The sequence below is a fragment of the Nomascus leucogenys genome, chromosome 1a, assembly GCF_006542625.1.
Source record: "Nomascus leucogenys isolate Asia chromosome 1a, Asia_NLE_v1, whole genome shotgun sequence".
In the NCBI taxonomy this organism is placed as follows: Eukaryota; Metazoa; Chordata; class Mammalia; order Primates; family Hylobatidae; genus Nomascus; species Nomascus leucogenys.
This window is the reverse complement of record NC_044381.1, coordinates 81,615,470-81,621,260: the sequence shown is the minus strand read 5'-3', so window position 1 is coordinate 81,621,260 and position 5,791 is coordinate 81,615,470.

The window sequence follows — 5,791 nt, the reverse complement described above, 5'->3', positions numbered from 1 at the left end:
TACTCGAGAGGCTGAGGCGATAGGACCACTTGAGCCCAGGAAGGGGAGGTTGCAGTGAGTAGTGAGCAGGCCACTGCACCCTAGCCCGGGCGACAGAGTGAGACCCTGTCTCAAAAAAAAAAAAAAAAAGAGACAGGATTTCACTAGGTTGCCCATGCTGATCTCAAACTCCTGGGCTCAAGCAATCCTCCTGCCTCAGCTAGCACTGGGTCAGAGTTCCAGAAGCTGAATTTCTAGACACGGGTATAGCCATGGTGTGGGCAGGGTGGAAAGGCAGTGAGTTCTCCATTACAGGGCACTTCACTCAGGGCCTGAAGGACACCTTGCCTGGGATGCTACAATGTGGCCTCTTGCTTCAGATAAGGGAAGAGCCAGCCCAGATGAGTTCTAATGTCTCTTTTATTTTTGAGATCCAGATCCTGGGCCTGGAACTGCTACAGCCAGAAGGGTTTCTACAAGACACAGAAGCAGGACCCACAGATTTTTGCTCTCTTGGTTTTCAACATCACAAGACTCTGGCTCCTTTTCTAGATTCAGAGTCTGGCCCCTGGCCCCTGTCCCAGGCTGCCTCCCTCTACCAGTTCCAGGGCTGGGGGCTGGGGGCTGGGGCCTCTGAGAACAAAGGGGCGTGTCAGAATGGGGAAAGTGACTGGGGCTGGCATGCAGAGTTGAGAGTCTAGCTAGTGAGCTGGGACTAATGAACCTGAGAAAGAACAGGTCCAAACAGGCCCCAGGGAGGCTTCGGGAGCCAGGGCCCAGGCCACAGAGCTGAACAAATCACCGTGAGTCAAGCCGGGCAGGAGATCACGCTGCCCTGTCCCTGGGCTGGGCTTTCACTCATGCTTCCTGGGGTATAAGCATGAGGGCTGGAGGTATAAGCACAGGCCCGCTAGGACTGTGGCTCCATTTAAGGGGCCAGAGAGAGTGAAAATGTGGTGACTCCAGTGACAAGCGAGAGTTTACTTATCATTGGCTGTACAGAGAAAAGGGAGGACTTGATTTCTTCAGAAGTATCATAAATTGCTACAGGGTTAGGCTGAAGAGCCTAGGCTAAGGTCCTGTGTATCTACCAGAGGGACGCACAGAATTGGGCTCCTCTGGGAGGGGAAGAAGAAGGGAACTCGTGTGTGTTTAGTGCCTGGCACCACGTTCCATGTTTTCTCCAGCTTACACTAAGGGTGATGTTGACTACGCGCCAGGCATTGTCCAAGTACCCCACACACTAGTGAAGGAAGCTACGACACAGAGAGGGTTTGTAACCTGTCTGAGGTCACACATCTGGCAAGGAGTGGAATTCAAACCCAGGTGCCCAGGTATTCTGGCTCCAGAACCAGGCTTTCCCCGCTCTGCTGGCTGCTTCTCTAGGGCCCATCTTCATTCCCAGAACAACCACCGGGAAGAGTATCACGACCTCCATTCTTAAAAAGGCAAAGCTCAGGCTCAGTGCAGTTAAATGACTTGACCTCGGTTGTGCCGTTAGCCAGCCGCAGAGCCAAGATTCAGCCCTGGGTCGGTGTGACCCCAGTGCTCTTTCTGCCACCCCACACTGAGTCTCCAGGAGGGAATGAGATGAGGATTTATTTAGCACAGCTACTTATAAAGTCACAACATACAAATTTTGTTTTTAAAGAAACAAAGCGGCAGGATGTGGTGGCTCACGCCTGTAATCCCAACACTTTGGGAGGCTAAGGTGGGTAGATCCCCTGAGGTCGGGAGTTCAAGACCAGCCTGGCCAACATAGTGAAACCCCGTCTCTACTAAAAATACAAAAATTAGCTGGGCATGGTGGCATGTGCCTGTAGTCCTGGCTGCTCAGGAGGCTGAGGCAGGAGAATTGCTTGAACCTGGGAGGTGGAGGTTGCAGTCAGCCTAGATCGCGCCACTGCACTCCAGTCTGGGTGACAGAGTGGGAGTCTGTCAAAAAAAAAAAAAAAAAAAAAGAGAGCAAGAAAGAAAGAAAAGAAAAGAAAAAAGGAAACAAAGCAATAAAATCTCTGTGAGAATGCTCGTGTAATCAGGCTAGATGAATTGTCTGGGCCTCAAACAAATCAGCAGTAAAAAGAAGCGAGGCTTTTATTGAAATTGATTCCACGCCATTGTTATTGTACCTTCAGGTGTCAGCTGCTGTTGACATAGACTGCATCATCCCACTGGCACAGGTGAGAGGAACAGGGCTTGACAAAAAGAATCCTTTGTGGAGTTGACCCATTTTCCAGCTTGAGAATAAGTTCAATCAGCTCTGAGTTAAGTTTCTGCCTCTGGTGTCTTCTCATCATCCCCTGCCCACAGCCTGGGTCCCCACCACTCCCCCTACGTATCTCATCCCTCTCTTGTGTCTAGAGGTCAGAGTGGTAGAAAGAGCTCTGCACTTCGAGTCAAAGGACCAGGTCTAGTTTGTGTGTGTGTGTGTGGTTTTTTTGTATGTTTGTTTGTTTTGCTTTGTTTTGTTTTTTGACACGGAGTTTTGCTCTTGTTGCCCAGACTGGAGTGCAATGGCGCAATCTCGGCTCACCACAACCTCCGCCTCCCGGGTTCAAGTGATTCCCCTGCTTCAGCCTCCCGAATAGCTGGTATTACAGGCATGCGCCACCACGCCCGGCTAATTTTGTATTTTTAGTAGAGACGGAGTTTCTCCATATTGGTCAGGCTGGTCGCGAACTCACAACCTCAGGTGATCCACCTGCCTCGGCCTCCCAAAGTGCTGGGATTACAGGCATGAGCCACCACGCCCAGCCTGTTTGTTTTGAAACAGAGCCTCATTCTGTTGCCCAGGCTGGAGAGCACTGGTGCGATCTCAGCCCATTGCAACCTCCACCTCTTGGGTTCAAGTGATTCTCCAGCCTCAGCCTCCCAAGTAGCTGGGACTACAGGCACTCATCACCACGCCCGGCTAATTCTTGTATTTTTAGTAGAGATGGGGTTTCACCGTGTTGGCCAGGCTGGTCTCAAACTCCTGACCTCTGGGGATCTTTCCACCTCAACCTCCCAAAGTGCTGGGATTAGAGGCGTGAGCCACCGTGCCCGGCCCAGGTCTAGTTTTGTTGCCAATTAGCTGTGTGAGGTTGAGTGAGTCACTTAACTTCTCTGAGACTCTCTGGAAAGTTGGAACCCACTGACCTTCAAGGTCTTGACTAGCTCCAGGACTAGTGCTTGTCATTATTCATTCACTGGGCTGGCTTGAGTCAGGCATTGTGCTAAATGCTGGGGAAACTGAGGTTACTAGTGCCTATCGCTGGCTCCAAGGAGCTCACAGCCTAGCACTGTGACACAATTCCGTGTGACAAGCATCCTAATGGAGGCAAGCTGGGACCATGCTAACCCAAAGCACAGTATTCTTGCTGGGAGGGATCAGAAAGGCCCCAGGGAGAAGGAGGTCTCTGTGCTGAATGTCAAATGATAAGAAGGTGATGAGGGACATTGGAGCAGGAGGAACAGCATGCACAAAGGCACAGAGCTGTGGACCAGCACAGCACACTAGGCCCCTGCAAGTCATGTGGTGTGGCTGGGGCAGAGACTGCATGTAAAGGAGAAGGAGTCGAGTCTTCAGAGATGGGCAGGGGCCACATCACACCGGCACAGGGACCTACAGAGGATTTTAAGCAGAGGATCGGCAGTCTGACATGTTTGGAAACCACACCCGTGGCAAGAAGGATGAGCAGTGGCAACTTCTGGGGTCAATCAGAAAATTATTCCAAAAGCCAGAAAGACTGAGGGACTCCACTAAGGCAATAGCAGTGGGCATGGGAGAGAAGGCAGAGATAAAAATTGTTCTCATTTAAAGAGGAAGAATGTACAGTGACAGAGTGGGGTTAGAAGTCAAATAAAACAAGGGGTCCCAATTTCTGACAGTGGTGCCTGGGTGGATTAGAAACACAGAAGGAAGAAAGGCTTGGGGGAAAAGATAATCAAATGTGTGTTGTATGTCTGAATGGATGAAATTCCTCTAGTTTAGAAAACTTGTATTATTTTAAAGGGCATTTAGAAATGATTACCTTGGCTAGATGTGGTGGCTCACACCTGTAATCCCAGCAATTCAAGAGGCCGAGGTGGGAGGATTGTTTGAGCCCAGGGATTGGACACCAGCCTGGGCAACATGGTGAAACCCCATCTCTACAAAAAATAGAAAAATTAGCCTGGCATGGTGGCACATGCCTGTAGTCCCAGCTACTCAGTAGGCTGAGGTGGGAGGACTATTTGAGCCCAGAAGGTTGAGGCTACAGTGAGCCATGATTGCACCATCGCATTCCAGCCTGGGCGACAGAGCAAGACCCTGTCTCAAGGAAAAAAAAGGCAAAACAAAAACATGACTATCTTATTCTTAAAACCCTACAGTAATGGAGATACTGTTTTGAACCACTTTCAAAACCATTTTCATTATCAGTAAGCCATATGCTGTCATTGCACCACAGGGCTTGTGGTCCTAGGGAAGGAGAAAGGTAGATACCATCTAGAAAAATCCACAGGGCAGGGAAGAAGGAAAATACGATGGAAAGGAAGTCTCTGAAAAGCAGAAAGAGGAAGAATGAACCCTCTGGAGCTTGAAAGGGGTAAGTGGGGATGGACATCAGATGCCAGTGCTCTCTCGCCCTTGTCAAACCTTGTCAGTGGCATGTACAACAGTAGAAAAACTCCACAGAGGTCAAGAGCATGTCAGAGACAAAAATGACATATGTTGCTAGGTGTGGTGGCTCAGGCCTGTAATCCCAGCAATTTGGGAGGCCAAGGTAGGAGGATTGCTTGAGCCCAAGAGTTTAAGACCAGTCTAGGCAACATAGTGAGACCTCATCTCTACTAGGAATAAAAAAATTAGCTGGGTGTGGTGGCTTATACCTGTGGTCTCAGCTACTTGGGAGGCTGAGCCTGGAGGATCACTTGAGCCCAGAAGTTGAGGCTGCAGTGAGCCATGATTGTACCACTGCACTCCAGACTGTGTAACAGAGTGAGACCCTGTCCCTCCCAAAAAACAAAACCATATGTGCCCCACTTTTTTTTTTTTTTTGAGATGGAGTCTCACTGTCACCCCGGCTGGAGTGCAGCGGCATGACCTCGGCTCACTGCAACCTCCGCCTCCCAGGTTCAAGCAATTCTCCTGCCTCAGCCCCCTGAGTAGCTGGGATTACAGGCGTATGCCATCACATCCAGCTAATTTTTGTATTTTTAGTAGAGACAGGGTTTCACAATGTTGGCCAGGCTGGTCTCAAACTCCCGGCCTCGAGTGATCCACCTGCCTTGGATTCCCAAAGTGCTGGGATTACAGGCATGAGCTACTGCACCCGGCCATGCCCCACTTTTTGATTGGAGCCCTGGAGCAGTCAGTCCCCTTCTAGCATGTGCTTATGTCCACCTGGAGTGGCTCCAGCAAAGTAGAGACAACTGCCTGGTGTGTTGAAGCTGGGAGAGGGACCTTAGGTGTTCCACCCCTTTCACACTGCCCCACCTCAATTCCCCTTGGCTTGAGTGCGGCTGGGAGAAACCCAGAAGTCTCTAGGAGGCCCTAGGGAATGCACAGGTGATTGAGAGCTGAGAGCCTGTGGACCTGCCTCAGGCTGAAGCCCAGAGATAAATGGAAAGCACTGGGGACATGGGAGGGGTTCCGGGTTGTATCTACAGGACCAGCAGAGCTGGCACAGGACCCACAAGCCTGGTAAACCACCAGGTCCTCCCAGCCAGACCCCTGACTGTGGACATGGGCAGATGTAAAGGCCACTGAGGACCAGAGGGCAACACAGGGCCCTGCACCCAGAGTTATACACAGGGTGGGGCTGGGAGCGGGAGAGGCAGGAAGGGGACA